Raw genomic sequence first — 23,712 nt, 5'->3', positions numbered from 1 at the left:
ATCACCCCTGGGGGCGGAGCCCAATCATCTAGGGCCTTGTCTGCTATTGAGCGCCCCTCTCCTCTTCCCCAACGAATGCCCACCACTCAGTCAAGCCCCCTGAGGAAACAGAAATGCCCAGACCTCCCAGAGCGGCGGAGCCAAGGCCCCACCTCTCGGTGCAGAAAAGGGTTCCGTCTTTGCTCTCTCTCCTAGCAACTCCCCACCCCCAAACTGTAGAGGGGGCGGGGGCGCGCGCGCTCCACCACGCACGCGCCCCCACGCACGCGCTCTCCCTCCGCGCTCGCGCTCCTCCCCACCTCGGCCCGGAGGGGGCGGGGCTGCGGGCGGCCTCGGAGGGTGCGACGCCCCCGGCGCGGCGGCGGCGCTAGCGAGCGGCCGGCCGGGCGCGGGTTGCTGGGCGCGTCGCTCTCGCAGGGCCCGCTTGCACAGCCGCCTCGTGCGAGCCGCCCGTCCGGCCAGGGAAGCTGCGAGTGCTTCGAGCGCCCGGCCCGGGGCCGCTGGCGCTGCCCCCTCGCCGCCGCCGCCGCCCTCCGCGCCCTCCTCCGGGCGGCCCCGCCCCCGTTCCCATCCCCCTCGCGCTCACCTCCCGGCTGTGCAGCGCGCGAGGCGGAGCCAGGCGCCCGCGGTCGCCGCCGCCGCCGCCGCCGCCACGGAACTGAGGGGCGAGAGCTTTCACCGGAGCCGCCGCTGACAGGAGGACCGCCGCGGGCTGCGCTCGCTGCGGGGAGGCCCCGCCGCGCCTTTCCCGGACGCAGACCTTCCGCAGGCGTCGGAGCACAGAGAGGTGCTCTGGGATCGCGGGCGGCGCCGGCGGGCGGCGCGGTCCTCACAGGAGACTCCGGGGACTGGGGCTTGACCCCGAGGTGCAGCGAGCCCCCCTCAGAGCATCAGGTGAGAAACCCCGGGAACCTGGGAAGGGAGGGTCGCCTCAGTGACAGGGGCGTTTGCCTCCGACGCCTGGGCTCCGGGGAGAGGGGCGGGGGCGAGCGGGGAGACAGCGAGATGGGCAGTGAAGTGACTCCGGTGTCCAGGGCATAGTGGAAGGTTGGCTCCAAATGTGGCATTCGGATGTCTTCAGAAGAGTCCAGGGTCGGTCACTTCGGTGTCACCGAAGGTGTCGTGGAATTTGGTACCGAGAGAGGCTCCGGATGGCAGGGACCCAGGAGGATATGCGAGGCAGATTGCTAAACGTGGCAGTGAATGTGGTGCAGAACGAGTTGCAAAATGTGCCCCCAGAATGCAGCATAAAAGTAGTTGTGAAATGTGCCAGGTAAGGCACAGGGTGGGTTGGCCTGTGTGGCGTTGAAATTCACGGTAGAAGTGTTGTTAGTGATATTGCTAATTCCTCTGGGAAAGGAGGCGTAGTCAGTCTCAGCAGAGATTAATAAGGCTCATTGCTAGATATTTTATCACAGGAAATAGAGAGGAGCTATGATATGCTATTTTTTGAGATAGTGTTCACGTGAAAGAAACAAGCAAATTGTGTCTGGTTGTGAGATGGGGAAGGAAAAATAGGGCTAAAATAATTCCAGGGGTTGCCGTCAGCGAGTAGAGCCCTGATACAATCGTTGCCTGTGTTCTATTCCAGGTGTGGAATGTTTGAAATGGTTTTCACCCATCATAAAGAATGATAATTAACATTAGGAAGAAGATGTGGTGTTTTGAGTGTCTTTCACTGTCTTGTCTATTCTTCTCCAGGGGGGAAAAAAAAGATAACAAAACCAACACAACAAAACACCCCTCATCTTGACCATAATTCTGAGTTCATGCTCATTAGGCAAAGGGACATTTTTTTGTAGGTACCCCTTTCTTCATTTTTACACAGGTGAAAATTTCTGGAATGAGGAAAACAAAACAATATGGTGAACAAAAGGGATAAATTTTCAGGCATTTTGAGTGGTTGGAGCCAAAAGCTATTGCAGTGGTTAATTACAGTGAATGACAGTAGTGAAATATTCTTGATGTTGGGGTGGGAAAATGGGAAAAGGAAATTGAATACAATAAATGTGGCATGAAAAGCAACAACATGGATACTGTCAGTGGAGCGCTTCTTGCAGCATTTCCCAGGTAGATCATCTTAGGAATGTAAGCATAGAAATAAAATATTAAATATTCTTATTCTCTCTCATATGTGTGTATATATATATAATTACTCACATGCTGCAAAACATTGTGACTTCCATTTAAGAAGAATATCTGTGTTTTGAGAAGATTGTTAGAACATAGCTGGAATTTCAGAAGTAACAAAAGACAGCTCCATGAGCTATTCAATACAACTTATATACATACATTCGGTGAGTGTATGCTATGAAACAAGCACAAATATCTGCATGTGATCATTAGGATATAGTTAATTATTGATGAGATTTTAGTGTCTTATGTTACAATTCTTGCTGAGAAACTGAATTACTTGCCAGAATGTTGTTCCTATAAGAACAGTAATTTGCCAGATAATCTGAAAATGTATACTGATTGGTTTCCTCCTGGATTCAGATTCAGCCATTGACGGGATCATTTGCTTCAAAGACAAAATTGGATTTTCCTTGGTGATTAATTTTGGGTTTTAGTCTTTTCTGTTGCTATGTCCCTCACCTTGAGGCTATGTTGAGGCTCAAGCACAGGGGAGAGGGCCAGAGAAGAATAAAGAGCAATTCTGTTGGGTCTTCCTGTTTTGTTCTGACTGTAAGCCATATGTACTGCCACCCCCTACTGTCTGTAGGAAGAGGTGTTACAGAGCCCCATTCTTTTCTTGTTATCACTGCCCCCTTGTGTAAGGGAAGAAATTGTTAGTTGCACTTTGGGAAACTGCTCTCCTCAGATTGTTCTTGATAGATTTGTTATGTAGATTTATAATCACTTAGGCAGAGTTGCAGCGCTTTAAATTTGCTGTCAGTCTAGCTTCAGCTTTAACATCTGTTTTTTAATAGTATCTAATTTTAGTCAGTAATTCAGAATGCTAAGAGTATTTTCAATGTTTGGCAAAATAGTACTACTTGATGGTACTAGGAGTAGTACTAGTATAATGGCTCACCTTTACTTAAACACCTACTTTGTGTCAGTCCTGTTATACACGGTTTTTGTTTGTTTGGTTTTTTAATCAATTCCAACACCCTATGAGCTATGTACTGTTATCTCCATTTTACAAAGGAGAAACTAAAACACTGAGATGTTAACGTAACTTGCCCGAGATTATTTAGCTAGCAAGTGGAAGAGCTGAGTTTCATTTCAGGAACTCTGGCTCCATACTGTGTGCTCTTCATCAGTACACTATATTGCCCTCTCAGTCAAATTAGTATTGACACACATCGTTAAAATGCAGGTGCCCTTCAGAAGAAAGCAAATACTGTAGATATGGATAAGCCTAAGTAAATAGTAAGACACATAAATATTAAGCCTACAAATACACCAAAAATACACTTACTGTATTTGTATGGACATTTCTCTTTAGGAATTTATTTTTTGTAATTTATTTCTGGGATTATGAGTAGAGGACCAGGATTTACGTGGTTAAGGAAATATTTGTGATGGAGGTTGGTTTGGGGGGAGCTTTAGAGGTAGAAAGTTTTAAGTGGTGTGGTGTGTGTATTTGCGTACATAGGGTGCAGTAAAGGTTTACTGGTACTTTTAAGGAAATCAATCTCTGTAGAGCTATAGGAATAAGTTTCTGTAGAAAAACTATTTTTCCTGCCTGCTTAAATTTTTACATTTCAATTTTATTTATTTTAAAAAACAATTAACAAAAATGGATTGGGGGAGTGCCTGTTGTGGCTCAGCAGGCTAGGGACCCAGCATTGTGTTTGTGAGGATGCAGGTTTGATCCCTGGCCTTGCTCAGTGGGTTAAAGATCTAGTGTTGCAAGCTTAGACGTGGGTCATAGATGTGGTTGGGATCAGATGTGACTGTGGCGTAGGCCAGCAGCTGCAGCTCTGATTCATCCCCTAGCCTGCGAACTTTCATATGCTGCAGGTGCAGCCATAAAAACAACAACAACAACATCAAAAAACAGTGGATGCGTATGTACCTTTAACCTCTTCCTTCAACGGTTATTTGCTCAGATTTTTCTTGCAGTAAAACATTGTTTTATAAATATTGACCACGTATGAAATAATATTTATAAAAATATGTAAAGTATAAAAGAATAACAATGCATGCAACCAACACTTATATACCTTTCACAGAGTTTAAGACGTAATATCACCTACACTAGTAACAATTACTTTCTTCTCTTAGTCAACCTTTCTTCTATTTTGTGAATCACATATGTCATGTAATCAAACACTTCCTTCATTTTTATATATTTTGGTTGATAAGGAAATTCAGTATAATCTGGTTATGGCTAAGGTGTATTCATGTATGTTTATGTACTTTAGTATATTTAATAAATTGTCTTTCACTCACATCATGCTCTGTATTTATATTGGTTTATGGTTCATTTTAGCATACTTATAAAACCTAATTTGGTGTTTGCATCTTTATCATAAAGTTTTACCAACATGGTTAAACATTATTATTCTTCTCTTTCATCATTGATTCTTGCCTGTCTCATGCTAGCTCTTTTGCTCCCCCCATCTTTCTCGTAAAGGCCTTTGTTCTTTTGGTACTTTCGTAATGGCTCTGTGTACATTATTTTGAAGGGAGAAGGAAGTAGGCCTAGGAAAGAGTGTACTAAACTGGTAGTCTCAAAAGGGGAATTTTAAGGTAGTTGATAGTGATTAGATACAAAGAAGAACAAGTGTGATTAAAGGAATGCATCAAATTTCTCTCCTTGTCATTTCTTCCTGTTACAACAGAATTAAAATTGAATTTCTGAGATACATTGCTTGGGCACACTAGTTGAATTATGTTGGATTGTACTTACACAGGATCACCAGCATTAGCTATAATATTTTTAGTGATGATACCCAGATTTTATTTCATGGAGCTAAAACAAGCTGTTGCTGATGGTTGTTGACTTGTCTAGTACTAGTCTGATCAAGGTAACAAATATTATAAAATAGTTTGGAAGCTAGTTTAATTATTTGGACTTTTTTTTTTCCCTGAGCATTGTCATATCTCCTGAGTGCCTGTAGTCATCAAATACTCTTATCATTTGGAGAGAAGGCACTGTATATATAGTTTGGTCTTTGTTATAATACCATGAAAACTACCACTTGGTTTATTTGAATGGCATTTTTTTGTCGTAGCTTGAATTAGATGATAATTGTATATGATTTTTAGAAAGCGAGTCAAGGAGGTGTATGAATAGTGATTAAGACTGTATCATGTCCTCAAAAGTCTCTAAAAATCCATGGAGGAGTTCCTGTTGTGGCGTAGCAGAAACAAATCTGACTAGGAACCATGAGGTTGAGGGTTTGATCCCTGGCCTTGCTCAGTGGGTTAAGGATCCAGCATTGCCGTGAGCTGTGGTGCAGGTCACAGAGGTGGCTTGGGTTTGGCGTTGCTGTGGCTGCAGTATAGGCCAGCAGCTGTAGGTTCGATTAGACCCCTAGCCTGGTAACCTTCATATGCCACAGGTGTGGCCCTAAAAAGCAAAAACAAACAAAAAAATCCATGGAGATAAATAGGTTACAGGAAGGGCTTAAAGACTTACAGCTGTGTTTCCCCACTCTGGTCCATTTTCTTTCTTTTAGAGGATATTTTTACCTTGAATATTTAAGATTCGAGGTAGTATTAGATGGAAAACGAGAAATTTGGGCCTAGTTTTAGAAGGCTAAAGCAAGGTGAGGGTGCAATCAGTGAAAAACTTTCTGGAAGGGATCTTTCTTGTTGTAGCAAACGCTGAGTAAATAATTGCAATACCATGACTTTTTTCTAGAAACAAATTTCTTTTATTAGGTCAATTTATTTTATTTACAAAATCTTTATAAATCATATGGAAGCTGTTTTTGTGGATGTTGCAAGGTAAGTTGCTTTTATATGGGCCACACATTATAGCAGTATCTTACTATGTTCAGCTTCTGTTTCTTTTTGAATAGTTAAGGATAAATATGATTAAGGTTAAGAGGCAAAAGAATTAGGTTGGTTTTAGTTGTCATCACGCCCTTTCTTTACCCTTTCCTTTCCCACAATATCACTTGCTGCCTTTACTCAATGCATGACATACTCCCACCTCTCAAATGCCTTTCTTTTGATCAGAACTTGAGAGATACTGATGTCAGTCATTTAAACTGAGTAGTTGCATGATAGTGAATAATTTTTTTGGTATGTTTTTTAAAATTTTCATTGCCTTAGTAATTTATCTGACAGGCTCATCTTGTGCTGCCTTCTGACACCCATGTTATGTCTAACTCTGAAGAAGTTTCTGACAAAATGTATTATTCGATTCTACTATTTTTTTTCTCAGCAGAGGTATCCCAAGTGGAGAGGTTTGGAGCAGAGCATGTAAGAGAACATTTTTCTTTATTTGCTCTGGTCTGAGTCTCTCATATATGTATTTTGTATTAAAAGGAGTCATTGTTATATGAAAAAACCCTTGATTTTTGTGTATTAGTTTATTATATAGACACATCATGTTCAAGGTATATGAGTTAGATTTGTTATGTTGGGAAAGTTGGGGGATTTCTATGCAGTATATTAATACATTAAATCATTCCCTTAAATATTTATTGACTACCTACAATGTATTATATGTTTATTGACTTCCTGATAATGCCACCTTTACTCCTCCAGTCTTTCAGGTGAGGATAGGCATTTCATCTTCTTCCTTAAATAAAAGCTAAATTTGTAATTCAGAATTCTGTGTCTTGGGAGTTCCTTGTGGCACAGCAGACTGAGGATCTGGTGGCGTCACTGCAGCGGCTTGGGTTGCTTCTGTGATGCAGGTTTGATCCCTGGCCCAGGAACTTCTGTATGCCGCAGGGGCAGTTCAAGACAAAAAAACCAAAACAAAACCCAAACAGTTTTGTGTTGTAGATATTCATTCTACCTTTGGGAAAAATATAGTTGAAAAAAATGTTTTAAAGTTTATTACTTTCCTAAAGTTTCACTGACCATTGTTGATAAATTTTACTCTTTAAATGGTAAGAGTATCGTGAAAACAGTGACTTGTAGATGTCTTTTTATAAATGTCAGCAAGTACTGCAGACCTAAAATTCACAAAGAAAGTATATAAGCAATGGAAAACTTTTGTGATTCCAAACACTTATCTTTGGTCCAGGTAGCCATGCTTATTTCCTTGTCTGTAATACCATTATCATACATAGTTATGTCAGATGACATATCTGATTAGAGATTGACAACAAAGAAATAGGCACCAGTTTTTTCTTGGCAGGGAAACTCCCTTGCCCCACCTGTGGGGACATCTGTAAGTAGATTAGCTAATAAATTTGGAAATGGGAGTGGGTATGTATAAACTGTGATTTAATCATTTAGGCAGGAGACACTGCCTCAGATCTCAGTAAATTCCCTCTGCTTAAGTGAAGGAAGTTTCTTCTTAGCCCTTTGTTCCTAATTTTGTGTTAAGGGGTCCCACAATTTCTAGCTCTGACTGCTGAAATTTGATAAGGCAAAGCTAAGTCGCTTGATGGGTATGGGTACTCTAGAATTCTGTTTCTGTTCAAATTCCATGGAATCCTGTAGAGCTCCTGAGGATTGTGTTAGGGTGAATGAAGGTAATTAGCTTTAGTACACATGTGGAATGAAGAGTTACTACATACTCAAATTTTGCTTCAGCCTCACAGAATCTTAGCTCTTCCTTTTTTAGGGATTTAAAGAGGAAGAGCAACTTCCTTTGGAAGTTGTTATTCAGACATTGCTGTATTGTAGGATGACAACACTGTTGCTTTGTTGTAAGAAGCTTTTGAAATTTTAGAGTCATGAGACTGTATAGGAGAACATGAGTTTGTGAGTTTTGTTTTTTCATTGAATTTGTGAGTTTTTGAATCATGAAAACAAGGTCAAATTATCACTCGGTAGCTATTGTATAACGTGCTAAAAACTCTCTTGCAGGGTTTTGATGATGATGAAATAATTTCAGTGAAAAATCCTTAGGACGATGTCTGGTACTTAATAAATGATAATTTTTATTAGGTTTTGGGAAGTGACCTGTTTTTTGATGTGATCCTTTCCACAATATTTTACTAGCATTATCAGTCCAGCTTTTTCTTGTTATTTTGTCTTCATCTTTTTTTGGCTGCCCTGAGGCATATGCAGTTACCTGACCCAGGGATCAGATTGAGCCACAGTGTCAACCTTCGCCTGGATCCTTAACCCACTTGTGCTGGGCTGGGGATCAATCTATGTCCCAGCGCTCCAGAAATGCTGCTGATCCTGTTGTGCCACAGTTGGAACCCCTCTTGCTCTCTTTGTCAACCTAGCAAGGTTTTTTGAAAAATCCGTGTTAATTTGGCTACTCATTAGTTTTATTTGTGTCTTGATAATTTCTTTTATGGAGGATATGAAGAGAGCTGAAAGTTCTTGAATAACTGTAAACTTAAAAATAAAAACTCTTAGAAGCAGGATGCTCTTGGGCAGACTCCTAGTATGCATTTCTTTTTGTACTAGTTGCCTTTGCACCACAAACTGGTGAAAAATTAATTTTAATCTCTTCCCTAAGATGGAAAACCACAGCACTTGTTGAGACCTTGAGCCCTTTGACAGTTTTTTCAATTTGATCATATAAATATTTTCTACTTTTACAAGCATTTCATATTTTTGTAAATAACTCAAACTTTATGTGATAACTTTATCTGTGCCCCCCCTCCCCGCCACTATGTGCCGTATTGTTTGCTTTTTAAATTGTCTTTTAAAAAAATTTGTATGTGATAGTCAGGGTGGTTGGTTTTCTTTTGTGATCTGCTTAATAAAAAGTACTTGCCTATTTACAGTGTAAAATAATATACTAGAAAAAGTGCCCCTCTAAGTATTCAAACTCTCATTTTTTCCCCCAAGGTTCAATTATTTCTGTAACATTTTGCCTGTTTCTGCTAATTTGTGTACATAATGTGCGAGTAATTATTCATTGAATATTTTTCTTTAAATGCACTTAGCTCACTTTATCTTAATTTTATCCTTGGTTGTAATATCCATAAATTAATAAGTTTGTGCTAGTTGTAAAACAAAAACTAGTTTAATCCTGAAGATATCTTGCTTAATGCCTTGGGAAAGATCACTTGTGTGCAAATTTGGTTCTAGATTGGATAGTTTTGTATTTTTAAATAAATGAACTTAATAATGATTCCTCACCTTTAGATAATTTTTTTTTTTTTTTTTTGTCTTTTTGCCATTTCTTGGGCAGCTCCCATGGCATATGGAGGTTCCCAGGCTAGGGGTCAAATCAGAGCTGTAGCCACCAGCCTATGCCAGAGCCACAGCATCGTGGGATCCGAGCCGCGTCTGCAACCTACACCACAGCTCACGGCAAAGTTGGATCCTTAACCCACTGAGCAAGGGCAGGGACCGAACCCGCAACCTCATGGTTCCTAGTCGGATTCGTTAACCACTGCGCCACGATGGGAACTCCTAGATAATTTAATTCTATTTTGTCTTTGGCTGTATTAAAGGTAGCCATTTACTGTCAACAAATTTTAATTGTCATTACTTATAGTAGATAACTGGTATCTCCTCCCCCCTCCCTACTTAAAAAATCACAAAAGTATTTCTCTGCTTGCAACCACTAAAGTAAACAAACCAGAAGTGAATAAAAAAAAAATTAAAATTTCCCTCTCTTTCTCTACTTTTATTCCTTGAGGTAGGCCAGCATTAACCAACACTTTGAGGGTTTTTTTTGTTTGTTTCTTTGTTTGTTTTGCCATGCCAGCAGCACGTGGAAGTTCCCGGCCAGGGATCAAACCTGTGTTGCAGCAGTGACCTGGGATGCTGCACTGACGATGCCAGATCCTTAACCCACTCTACTACAAGAGCACTCTTCACTTTGAATATTTTTTTTTAACATATTCCTCTTTGTTCCAAAACCTTTAAGCATATATATGCACACACACACACACACAGGCTTTTTGTACCTTGCTTTATTCATTTAAGAGTATGTCATGGCTATCTTCAATTTAATAAATGGAATTCTAATTTTAAAAAGCCGAATAACATTCCACAGCATACTACACTATAATTTAGTCTGTTGTTCTCCAACTGCTGGATGTTAAGATTGTTTTCATTTTTTTTCTCTTATAAACATTAGTCCATTTTTACTCATGACTAGACAAACAAACATTCTAAAGAAAACACTAGCAAAATAAATCCAGCAGTGAATTTAAAAGATAATACATCATGATCCAGTAGAATTTATTCTAGGAAGTCGAGAACAGTTAAATATTAACATAATTTGTTATATTAACAAATTTCAAGATAAAAACTATGTGATTATCTCTTTTGGGGTGATTTGGGAGACTTTGTATTGTATTTATATAAAATGGCATAGGGAAATGCCTGCCTGTGTGGACAGTAGTTTAAGTTTTATACAATTCTTTGGTCCTCAAAATTGATAGAGACCATTTTCTTGGAGTCTTTGGGAGGACTTCATGGGACCTGGGTCTTGGCTCTGACCTTGGCTTCATTACTAGCTTTTGGTTGCCAGAGCCTAGTATTCTTGATGGTATAGAAATAAGCGTACTACCAGAGACTGGGATGGATGATATGTATGAGTCTGTCCAATTTAGAGCTGGCACCTTTTAAGATCTTGTATTTGATTACTTAGGGCTTAGTGAGCACCTTCTCGGCCTCTGTACAGGTGCTCATTGTCTTGGAAATGTTGGCCCGAATCTTTTTGAGGCCTTTCTTGTTGTGCTTGTTGGCAAAGTATGCATTCCCTAGGATCTGCGTTTCTTGAAGTCATTTCTGGGACTGGTGGTATATGATAGTTATTGTTCTTGAATTTGGCCTTGTCGCTACTGTCAGCTGCAACTCTGGGAGTGGTAGAGACTGGAAAAAGACACCCATAACTATCTTTATGGATGCCAGAAAATCATCTGATAACATTTTAGAGTAATTTCCTCAGATTGTATGTGACATAATTTCTGAATTCTTGATTGAGTGAAGGTGCTTCTCTTTTTTCTTGATTAGTAAATGCTATCTTGCCTGGATATAGTGTTCTTGGATCATAATCCTTTTTTCCCCCCTTATATAGCATATGTACCTTTATCTACTGTCTTTAAACTTCTCATGCAATATATGTCTTATACCAGCTTGATTCTTTATCAGTAATTGGTTCTTTGTCTTCTACACAAAAAGTCCTGCCACTTTTCTGTGACCTGAGATGATCAGATCTAATCTCATTATGCACTTTATCCTTTTTATGTCATGGGAAACCCAGTATTGCCAGTTCATCTCTCATTTTCTAGAGTCTAATTCCTATCTGTATGGTTCTGTTATTTTTCCCTTTTCTGACTCCAGTTTTTCTCCTTTTTCCCCCCTTATTCTTTAACGTTTGGTGATAATAAAATCATTTTGGTCATTCTCAGTTGATATTCTCAGGTACATATTTTGCTTTTGCAAAATGTAGTCTCAGTTTTGTTTTTTGTTTTTTTTTTTAGTTTCAGGAAAATTTTTTTGAAGTATGTTTTTACTCTTTGTTCTGTGCTTTGGTTTTCTTCTTCACGAGTTCCTATCATCTGTATCTTCAGTCTTCTTTGCCTGGCTTCAGTATTTGTCATTTTTTTCTCAAATTCTTATCTTTTCTGAATTAAAATTTTTTTTTTCTTTTTTACCTTCTTTTTTTTCTTAAGGATCTATGTGTTTTTAATCACTCATCTTCATTTCTGGAATGTGCCTTTCCTTTTAAATTCTTACCTGAGTCATGCCATCTCATTTTGAGTTTTTATAATTCTGTTTGTTATTCTTTCATGTCTTGTTTCATATTCTTAAGGTCTTTTAGCTCATTCTGAAGTAGCATGTTATAATTTTGATCAGTTATGTTTTATGTGGACTGTCTTTCCAGCATGCGTTCATTGTCTGCTGGGATATTCTGCTCCAAATTCTCTCTAGTCTTATGACAACGTTACGTGGGACTGACCTTGATACTTTTCTGTGATGTGTTTTTACTTTAAATTCATTATTAAATGAATCCTTTAGAATGTGCCTGGCTTCAGGAGAGCTTCTTCTAACTTCACAGAGCTTTTTTTTCTGTTATTTTTGTGTAGTGTTAAAAAATATGACGGGTTGCTTTTTGGCTTTAGTAGTTCTGTCTGGACCGTCTCTTTCCTTCATCTCTCTTGCCTGATCTCAGTTTTCACCCCTTATGATCCTGAAACTCTTCTCTGTGCTTTCTGGATTTCACTGCCAGTCACCTGCAACACCCCCTTTTACCTTTAAGTTATCTCTACACCTTATTACCTTCTTGCTCTAACTGAAACTTACCTCTCCCCTGAGGGCAGTTACTTCCCCTAGAGAGTTCTTAAGTGGTGATTCCTCCTAGTGAGGTGCTTTAAGTGTTCTCTTTGCTTTCTCATAGTTGCTTCTAGATTTCTGGGCTCACTGCTAGTCTCCTACTCCTCCAGTTGTAATGAATGGTGATGTCAGTATTCATGCAGATGATCCTGCTGACATTCTGGTCTCTGGACTTCCTCTTCTCTACTGATCTTATCTTCTACCTCAGCCACTCACTGCATATTCTGTGCAGGTGTTTTTAAACCCTCAGTACCTCTGCGTTAACTGGGGAGCTTTGACAAATTACAGATGCCTAGGACTTCCAGAGATTCTGATTTGCCTAGTCTGAAGTGTGGCCTGGGGTATTATTTTTAACAGTTTTCCAAGGAGACTTTAATGTGCAGCCAGGATTGAGAGTCATTGCCCTAGAACTTATGACAGAAAAACATACCTTATTGTAATATCAATTTCTGGCATTTCACTCTTTAGCTACCATCTCCATTTTCTTTTTTTCCTGCTTAATTTCTAGTACTCAACAGCCTTAATTCCATGATCTCACAGGGACCTTTTAATTTACCACCTTTTCACTGTTGCTCAATGCATTCATGTGCTTCCTTTTTTTAAAAAAAAAAAATAGCTGAATTCCCATAGTCCTTATTATAGTTGCTCTCCTGCATCTGCCTCAGCCCTCTTGACTTGACCTTTTTCCCTTGGTTTTTGTTGCCTGGTTAAAACCACTTCCACCTATTTTATACCTGTAAACTTGTAGCTGAATATGGGTAGTGCACAACAACTATGTTGGCTTGAAATTTTTGGCCAATACCAAATGACTTTAAATTCCTTATTTAGTGCTGCCAAGATCCTGCTGTATTGTTGTAGCCCTTCCATGCTCCCATTCGCTTAGATGATTCTGTCTTTCCCTTGCACTCAAATTTTCCACATTGCCATTTCCATCCTCTCTTTCAGCTGGTGACGCTGCTTTCTGTTTTACTAAGAAAACAGAATCTTCCCACCACCTGCATCTTTAGCAGTGTTATTGTGAATTAATTGTCTTTTCCTCTTTAGAAGGACATTCCCAACAATTGTCTATTATTATTATTATTTTTGGCCTCATCCGAGGAATGTGAAAGTTCCTGGGCCAGGGATCAAACCCGTACTGCATTTGCGACCTGCACCACAGCTGTGGCAACACCAAATCCTTAACCTACTGCACCACAGAGGAACTTCTGTGGAATTGTACGTTAAGAGCCTACCCTTTCTTGCCTTCTCAAGGACATTCTTCCTGTAATTCTTTTCTGTTTCTCCTTTTCAGGACTGCTTTCAACAGAATAAGAAAAAAATGCAATTTGTTTCATCTTAGAGAAACCCTCTCTTAACCTTACTTCTTCTATTTACCACCCCATTTCTTATCTCATATACCAGGCTCCGCAAAAACAGTTGTCTTTGTTCACCTTATCGAATTTTCTTTCTTTCTTTTTTTTTTTTTGTCTTTTTGCTATTTCTTTGGGCCGCTCCCGCAGCATATGGAGGTTCCCAGGCTAGGGGTCGAATCGGAGCTGTGGCCACTGGCCTACGCCAGAGCCATAGCAACGCTGGATCCGAGCCGCGTCTGCAGCCTACACCACAGCTCACGGCAACGCCGGATCGTTAACCCACTGAGCAAGGGCAGGGATCGAACCCGCAACCTCATGGTTCCTAGTCGGATTCGTTAACCACTGCGCCACGACGAGAACTCCCGAATTTTCTTTCTTTCTTTCTTTTTTTTTAAAGTAGCTTTATTGGGGTATAATTTACATTTCACAAAATTTACCCATTGTAACAGCATAATTCAGAGATTATTGGTAAATTTACAGAATTGTGCAGTCCTGTTTTATAATATTTCTTGCCATCACCCCCCTAAAATTCGCTTGAGCCCACTTGCATTTAGTCTCCATTCCCAACCCATCCCTGGGCAATAGAAAGCTCTGTTTTCTGTTTCTCTAAATTGGCCTTTGGACATTAACATAAATAGACTCATACAATATGTAGTTTTGTTGTGCTTTATACTATGCAGTCTTTTTCTTCTTCCTTCTTTCACTTAATGTAATGTTTTTGAGGTTAATCCATGTTGCACATGTATTAGTACTTTATTTTTATTGCTGAATATTATTCTCTTGTATGGATATAGCACATTTTGTTTATCCATTCTCTAAATAATGGACATGTAGATTGTTTCCTTTTCTTGGTTATTATGAAAAATGTTGCTGCAAATATTTAGGTACGAGCTTTGAGTGTGGAAGTGTGTTTTAATTTCTCTTGGATAGATTTCTAGGAGTGAAATTGCTGGTTTCGTGGTCCATTTTATTTATTTTTTATATAAAAAATGTTTTTTCTCTCTTTAGGGCCAAACCCCTGGCATATGGAGGTTCCTAGGCTAGGGGTCAAATCAGAGCTGTAGCTGCTGGCCTATGCCACAACCACAGCAATACCAGATCTGAGCCATGTTTGCAATGTACACCACAGCTTACAACAGTGTGGGATCCTTAACCCACTGAGAGAGGCAAGGGATCAAACCTGCGTCCTCATGGATGATAGCCAGATTCGTTTCCACTGAACCACAGTGGGAACTCTCCTAAAATTTTATTTAGGACTATAGGCGCAGCATATGGAAGTTCCCAGGCTAAGGGTTGAATCAGAGCTACAGCTGCTGGCCTATGCCACAGCCACAGCAATGCCAGATCCAAGCTGTATCTGAGACCTACACCATAGCTCATGGCAATGCTGGATTCTTAACCCACTGAGTGAGGCCAGGGATTGAATCTGCATCTTCAAGGATACTAGTCGGGTTTGTAACTGCTGAGCCACAGTGGGAACTCTTGTGATCCATTTTAAGTTAATTTTTGTATGTGGTGTGAGGTAAGGATCTAAGCTTATTTTTCTGTGTTTAGGTATCCAGTTTTCCAAATACCATTTGTTGAAAAGATTATTCTTCTATTAAATTGCCTTGGCACAATAAGAAATCAATATCTGGGGTATGATTATCAACCTCCTATGGCTATCTCACTGCCTGGAACTTGCTGTTAAATGTCCAGCTGGTACATTAGTCTACTGCTTGCTCCAAACAGGACTACAACCTCAGATAGTGGAGATACTGCCCTTCCTGTTCACTTGCCACTGAGATGGCTACTATAACTGGCAGTGCTGCAGATTGGGTCTTGTTGGGCAATGACTACAAAAGGGCTGGTTTTCGTGGCCTGCCTCACTGTGGTTGAATACCTCGGTTTTTGTTGGGAGGATTGAGAGTAGCTACAGGCAGAAAGATGCCAGAGGCTCACTTTGCTCTTATAGAGCGTTAAGCAGTTTGCATGAATAAACACTTCTGAGTTTGTTGTATGCCTTCAGTTGATTTCCGGAGTGCTGTAAAGTCAGATTTCCATTCTCTTTTGAACCCATTCCAACCAGGCTTTCTCTTCCACCATTTCACTGAAACTGCTTGTTATGATCGTAGATGGCTTTCACATTGCTTAATCCATTGGTCGTTTTTTAGTCTCTCTCTTGCTTTACATATCAGCACCATTTGATACAACTGATTACTCTCTCCCCTTGGAAGTTTGTGGCTTCCAGGATGCCATTATTTCTTGGTTATTCTGTGTCACGGATGCTCTATTTTAGTGAATTTCTTTCATTGATTGCTTTTCAACTTCACAACCTGTAAGTTGTAGTGCCTTAGGAATTTTATCTTTGCTTCCCCTTTTGCCTTCTCAAGTGATACCCCCTTCCTTTTTTTCTTTGCATAGCCCTCATAGCATTGGACCTGGAGATTGAGTTTGTATCCTTTTTATTCCCCTTTTCAGCATTCAAATCATTCTCCTTCTCTCTTTCCTAAAATTCTCTAGCTTTGACTCTCATGTCATCAAATTTTATTTACTGTAACCCCTTGCTTTTGCTCTTGACTGTATCTACTTGTTCATTCCCTACAGTGATTTCTGATGCGTACCACCAGAGTTAGGCCAGGCTTCACAAATTAAGGGCACAGTCTGCTGTAAGACAACTCTCACTTCAGACATTTAGCTGCACGTGTTTCCCTCACTCCTGAATAACTAACTGGCTACCAGTAGAGGATTCCCACTACTCTCTCAGATTCAGTAATTCACTAGAACAACTTACAGAACCCAGGAAAGTGCTGTGCTGAACAATTATAGTTTTATTGTAGCAAAAAAACTATACGAAGCACAATAAGCTAAAAGAAGGGACACATAAGGCAGGGTCTAAGAGATTCTCAAAAGTGAAGCTTCTGGTGTCCTCTCCCTGTGTGGTCAGGACATGTCACCCACCTGGTACATCAATAACAATAAACATAGAGTAACAATAAACATAGAGTATTGTCAACCAAGGAAGCTCTTCCAGGCTTCGGTATCCAGAGTTTTTATTGGGATTTCAGTATGTAGGCATGATGGATTTGATCCATGGTCAGTATTAAATTCAGTCTTTAGCTCCAGCTTGCCTCTGTGAGGGTCAGGTGGGTATTATGTGGCTCAAAACCCCAACGTTCTAATCATATGATTGGTCTTTTTGGTATAGCCAGTGCCCATCCTGAGTCATTTCATTAGTACAAATTATTTAGGGGCCTACCATGAATCACCTAATGAATTAACATAAACTGTCAGGGCTCCCTGTGAATAACAAGAGACTCCTATCACTCAGAAAATTCTCAGGGAGTTCCCGTCGTGGCACAGTGGTTAACGAATCCAACTAGGAACCATGAGGTTGCAGGTTCGGTCCCTGCCCTTGCTCAGTGGGTTAACGATCCGGCATTGCCGTGAGCTGTGGTGTAGGTTGCAGATGCGGCTCGGATCTTGCGTTGCTGTGGCTCTGGCGTAGGCCAGTGGCTACGGCCCTGATTCGACCCCTAGCCTGGGAACCTCCATATGCCGCGGGAGCGGCCCAAGAAACAGCAAAAAGACCAAAAAAAAAAAAAAAAGAAAGAAAATTCTCAGGTTTTAGAGATTATTTCCTAGGAACTAGGAACAAAAGCCAGCCAAATTTTTTATTACACAAGATTCAAGGTGTTGCTTCTTTTTAATTTTTAAAATCTCTTCCCCTCCCCACTTTAGCAGTACTATTTCTGATCTCACATTTTGATAATTTCAACATTCAGATCTTCAATTTCTTTGAATATCCCTCAGTGATCTTGACTTCCATCTTACATAAATTATTCACTACCAAAATCATGCCTTTAGATCTTGACTAATAATTGCAGCCTCTCCATAATTTCAGTTTCACGTATCCCACCCTCTGATCACTACTTGATATCTTTCAGTCCATTTCCCTGTGGTACCCTGTCTCCAATAATCCTTTGCTTACACTAAGACCTCTAATCCACAAATATTTCACTGTGTTACTCTCTTGACATCCTTGCTCCCTTCCTTACTTGGCTTAAATCAATCATAATCATAATTCTCCCTTAACCTTTTTTTTTTTTTTTTTCTTTTTTGGTTACCTCTCAGGAAATGGAATTCCAAGATCAGATTCGAGATGTAGTTGCAACCTGCAGCAATGTCAGATCCTTTAAGCCTCTCTGCCAGGCTAGGGATTGAACCTGCGTCCTGGTGCTGAATAGATGGCTCTGATCCTGTTGCACCACAGCTGGAACTCCAACACATACCTTTCACACCATTTCCTCTTTCTTAATTCATTGTTGTGCCAAACCACATTCCTAGTTAGGTCCAACCTTCCACCTGTTCCATGCCTGCACCCATGAAGTTGATGTCTTTGGGAAAAAACACACAACCTTGACAATTCATGACCACAAGCCTCAGGTGGAACCCTGATGCTCCAAGGTAATCATGCAGTATATATCTTTAGTCTAAGGGGTCAGAGAATGAATGGGTGATTATTTTACACTTCTTATCTCACACTTTTAATTCTTCTTTCCATTTTCTTTCTCAGCTAATACATTTTAAATTTTCTTCCTACTTGACTGAAAAAGTTGAGAACTTCTGTAGACTTCCAGTCACATCTACCCATATACTAGCATTTGCATCCCAACTATGCATATTTCTGAAGGCAGTTTCTCCATTTGTGCACGAGATCATATCTACTCTTGCCTACTCAAGAACGTTGCTTTAAACAGTTCTCTCCTCTTTCAACTTTTTCTTCTCTAACGGATTCATATCCATCAGCATTCAAACATGTTATTTCTCCCATGTTAAAGTTTTCTTGACCTCATTTCCCCCTCCAACTTCCACCTATTTTTTCTGTTCCTAACAAGAAAACTTTACAGCTAACCCTTCTAGAGTTGTCCATATGCTCTCATTTTTTTCCTCCTATTATTTTTTCACTGTTTTATTTTGAAATGAAAATACACAAAAAACTTGTCAGAATGGTACCAAGAATTTTTCCTTTATGCGCATTTCACCAGTTGTTAACTTACGTATTATTGCTTGTGTAGATATTTTTCCTGAGTAGTTTGAGAGCAGATTATAGTCATCCTGTGTTTACATCTAAATACTATAGTATTTGTTTCCTAAGAACAGGGACATTTTCATATATCTCATATAATTTTAAAAATCAGAAAATTTAATATTGATATAATACTATTATCTAATCTACAGTCCATGTTAAAATTTTATTTCTTCCCTCAATATGTGCTTTTAGCACCCCCATCACCCAACCCCAGTCTAGGGTTCATCCTGGTATCATGTGTTGCATTTTCCCATGGGTTTAGTCTTAAACCTGGAGCAGTTCCTCAGCCTCTCATGATTCTTGGCATTGACACTTCTGAAAGAGTACAGCCACAACTATAAATGTAATAAATGTAATAAATAAATAAATAAATGTAATAAATTCATTGAGTAAAAAAAATGCTAAAAAATTCACTTTAAATTAAAAAAAAAGAGTACAGCCAATTATTTTGTAGACTCTACCTCAGTTTGGTTTGTCTGTTTTCTTAGAGTATACATTTGAGGGGCAGGAATACCGCATAAATGATGTGTGTCCTTCTCAGTGCATCCTGTCAGGAGGCATGTAATTCTGATTTGACCCATTATTGGTAATGTTCACTTGATGACGTTGGTTAAAGTAGAGTCCACTAGGTCTCTCCATTGTAAAGTTACTATTTTCTTTTCATAGTATGTAAGGAATTTGTTGGAGGATGTTTTGAAATTGTGTAAATCTCTTGTTGCTCATCAAACGTTGACCTATCAGTTTTTAGCATCATTAATAATTCTCATGAATTAATTATTACTAGGGCGGTTGCAGAATGATGAGTCTCTTAACTCGGCCGTGTTGTCTGTACTTATTAGTTGATATTCTATTATGAAAGAGCCAGCCAAGCCTCCCTGCCTCGGTTCTTTAAATAACAATATGAACTCATGGGTTCCTATTTTATTTAGTGGGTTATGATCTATCTTGATACTCAGATTGTTCCTGGGTTGCCCACTGGGAGCAGCTTCAGGCTGGCTCCTTGTTATCTGCCCTGATCATTATTTTTAGCACTTCCTTACCTTTTGGAACAATATGATATTCCAGGCTCATATTTTGCTTTCCTTCCTCAGCAGTAGAATCAGACACACTTCCATGGGGCCTTGGATTCCTTTTTTTTTTTTCTTTTGAGATATTGTTACGAATCAAATGCAAAGATATTAACATTCAGTTTAATGAGTTTTGACAGTTGTGTACGTCTGTATGACTATTACTGCAAACAAGATATGGAACATTTCTGTCGTCAGTGAAAGTTTACTCATGCTTCTTTCTAGCCAGTCCTCCCACTATCATAGGTTAGTTTTGCTTATTCTTCTATTTCATATTCATGGAATTGTTGTAAAGTATTTTTTTGGTTTGGCTCCTGTTTTAGTCTGAGTCTAGTCATGAAAGAGAAACTACATAGTAATTTTTTTTTTGTCTTTTTATGGCCATACCCACGGCACATGGAAGTTCCCAGGCTAGGGGTTGAACCAGAGCTTCAGCTGCCAGCCTGCTCCACAGCCACAGCAATACAGGATCTGAGCTGCATCTGTGACCTACACCACAGCTCACAGCAAAGCCAGACCCTTAACCCACTGAGCGAGGCCAGGGGTTGAACCCGTGTTCTCGTGGCTACTAGTCAGGTTCATTACCCCTGAGCCCCAACAGGAACTCCCTACATAGTAATTTGATCAGTGAACATTTAATGTGAATAATTACTAATTATACAGAAATGGAGTAATGAGGGATTGGCTAGTAAGAAGTAAAGAGAAGGTAGGAATCGTAGATATACGAGAAGCCACTCTTCCTAGACTGAGCTATCCAAGGAAGAATACTCTCCCCAGCGCCCAGGTGACATCCAGACTTTGTTGGAAAGAGCTTGGCCGTGACTCACTCGGTTGTGGAGAAACTGCTTGATGCCCACAGTAGCAGAACTTTCTGGAAATCTTCCTTCAGAACTTGCTAGAAATCCACCCTGTCAAGAGAGGCTCACAGGGAAAGTGTCACACCAAAGGTACTCTACTATAAAACTACCAGAGGGAGAGTGCTGGGAGAAGGTGCAGGTCGTTGGGTACTCATGGCCTCTGTACAGTCCAGAGGTAGGATACTGGAGAAGCTGTACATACTGCAGTAACCCGAGGCCAGAGAAGCTGCGTGTGCTGTAGGAACCAGGTCGTGGAGAAACCATGCACAATGTAGGAGCCTGCTGAACAAGTACACTGGGATCCAGAAATGAAACTCTTTCCTCCTGCAAAATCTTTACTGCAACTTCTGCTGACAAAGCTTAACATTGTGCCAGCTGGCAAAGAAAAAAGAACTATTTTAAGGGCCCAGATCCATTTCCACAGATCAGGTAATAAAGGATGAATTTGGGGCTGAGAGACAAAATTTGATTATTAGTGCAGGTTACATTTTCTTATCTCTTTGGGAATCTATTAAATTTTGACCATATAGTAGGCATTTTGTACGAAGGAATAGCAGAGACCAAGGTAATACTGTTTACCTCCCAAGAAGGGTGTGCTGCTGCCTTTGTTTAATGTGTAGACTGGGAGGCTGAGTTTATCTTTGGCCTGTGACTGGACCTTGTTGTAGCTTCATTTATTTCAGTTCATCATTTGCTTCAGATGTATTGAGTGAAGGGAGTGCCAGGATGTTTTTGTCAGGAGGACTTGGTTTCTGACCACAGCTGAGTTTTTAAGAGATCTCTTTCTGCTTTACAGCTCTGAGACCCCAGCTTTTTAAAATGAGAATATTTCTCTCTGTTTTACAGCCTGGCTGCCAAATGTTTTTGGTTTGTCCTTCCTGAGTTTAATTCTACTGAGTTTAATTCAGAAATTAGCATGTGCATGCATATTTTATTTTATCTTTCTTACAGAAAATGCATACTGTAAAACTTTTGTGTTTTGCTCTTTTTTCTTAGCATATCACAAAATAATTTTCTGTTACTTCATAGAGTGCTTTATTATTTTTTTAAACAGTTGTACAGTGGTTTATTTACTCTGTCTCCTGTGTTTGGGCATTTACCTGGTTTCTATTTTGTTGTAATAAAAAATTGCACTTTAATAAAAAATCTTTTATTGTGTATTTTCACATCCTTGGAGTGCATTCTCTCTCCACCCCCTTCTAAAGAGAATTTTGCCCTCACTATTGAGGGAAACTGCTCTTATCAAGGACTTCAGTGACCTCCAGGTTGCTGAATACAGTAGTAGATTCTAAGTCCTCATCTCAGGAGAGCTCAGTCTGTACTCCTCCCTTAGTAGGATCGTTCAGTCCTTTGTCTTTATTTGCTGTCTGTATGTTGAAAACTCCCAGATGTCTATATCCAATCCAGATTTCTTTCCCACATTTCAGACTCATATGTTCATCTGCTTACTTGACATTTCTACTTGGATGTCTAATAGACATCTCAAGCATGTTTACCCCAAATTAACGTCTACGTTCTCCCCACGCCCCCATCTATTCTAGCTCTAGTCTTTTCCAGTCTTGATAATGGCAGCTCTGTCCTTCTACTTGTTTAGAATGTTGGAGTCATCCTTGATTTCTCCCTTTCAATCTCCATATCCAGTGTCAGGAAATCTGTTGGCTATACCTTCAAAACCTCTGGAATCTGGCCCCCCAGATCTGAGCTACTAAGATCACTTACCTGGATTCCTGTAGCCAACCTCCTGTTTGCCTCTCCGATTTCTTTTCAAAACAGCAGCCAGAGTGATCCTTTAAAAATATTTCAGATCGGAGTTCCTGTCGTGGCTCAGTGGTTAACGAATCCGACTAGGAACCATGAGGTTGCAGGTTGGATCCCAAACCGTGAGGTTTCGGGTTGCTCAGTGGGTTGAGGATCTGGCATTGCTGTGAGCTGTGGTGTAGGTTGCAGACATGGCTCGGATCCTGCGTTGCTGTGGCTCTGGTGTAGGCGGGTGGCTACAGTTCCAATTAGACCCCTAGCCTGGGAATCTCCATATGCCGCGGGAGCGGCCCAAGAAAAGGCAAAAAATAATAAATAAATAAATAAAAATATTTCAGATCATGACTTTACTCTTTTTAATATTTGCCCTGTGGCCTCCCATCTTACTAAAAGCTGAAGTTCTTACAAGAGCAAATAAGGCCCTACACACTGTGGCTCGGAGTCATTTCTGTGATCTCATCTACTAACCTAACCCTTTGCTCCTGCTCCCTGATCCACTCTGCTCAAGGTACGGCTTAATGACGTTTGCAGTACTGTTTCTTCTGCCTAGAATTTTCTTTTCCCTGCATAGCTTGTGTTATCATCATCTTCAGGTTTTCACTCATTGCTTTACAGTTGCAACCTTCTACCCTCTCTTTCTTTCAACTCCTCAATATTCCTGTCCTCATCCCTGCCTTTTTTTCCCCCTTTAGAGTTCATCACTTTCTGATGTACTATATTTTAGTTATTTATTTATATAAATTTTATCTAGATTCTCAACTCACTAAAGCCAGGGATTGCGGACTGGTTTCTTGCTGTACTCTCAGTACCTGTAATAGTGTTTGGGACATAGTAGATAATCAGTGATTACTTGTTGAATGAGCTTGAATGAATGAATTAGTCCTATCTAGAACTCAGAGCTCTTTTAAAGCGTCAAATTTTTTTTTTTTCAACTTAGAGCAGTGATTCTCAAACTTTAGCATGCCTGGGGGGGAAGGAAAAACTAAAATTTCATTTACTAAAGAAGTACAAGTACATAATTGTTTTAAATATTATGTGTGTGAAGATTATCAGAAAAATTGGTGCAAAAAATGGATTTTAATAGATCTTGCAGGACTCACAGGAAAAGGGAAAGGGGGAGGACTAGGATAATTTTTCGAAGAAACAGGATCTGGCAGGGTGTAGGTGAGTGGGATTTAAAGTTATAAGTGGATTAATTTAAAATTTGTTCTTAAAGCTTGTATCTCTCTCTTTTTTTTTTCCTTTTTTTCTTTTCTGTCTTTTTGCCA

General features: G+C 40.0%; 1 protein-coding gene across 8 annotated transcripts in view; it reads left to right on the top strand.

Annotated features, from left to right (window-relative positions):
• TANC2 (tetratricopeptide repeat, ankyrin repeat and coiled-coil containing 2) overlaps window positions 361-23,712 on the top strand; it is a 365,248-nt gene continuing 341,896 nt past the window's right edge. For 5 of the 8 annotated variants that reach the window (XM_021068126.1, XM_021068124.1, XM_021068122.1 and 2 more), the window contains exon 1: window positions 361-894. The gene's annotated coding sequence lies outside the window, so the exon portion shown is untranslated. The remainder of the gene's footprint in view (window positions 895-23,712) is intronic. The other 3 variants (XM_021068130.1, XM_021068127.1, XM_021068131.1) reach the window with 2 other exon arrangements.

This window comes from Sus scrofa, chromosome 12 (genome assembly GCF_000003025.6).
Source record: "Sus scrofa isolate TJ Tabasco breed Duroc chromosome 12, Sscrofa11.1, whole genome shotgun sequence".
Classification (NCBI taxonomy): Eukaryota; Metazoa; Chordata; class Mammalia; order Artiodactyla; family Suidae; genus Sus; species Sus scrofa.
The sequence above is the reverse complement of the archived record's forward strand: the minus strand, read 5'-3'. Positions and strand labels throughout refer to the sequence as shown.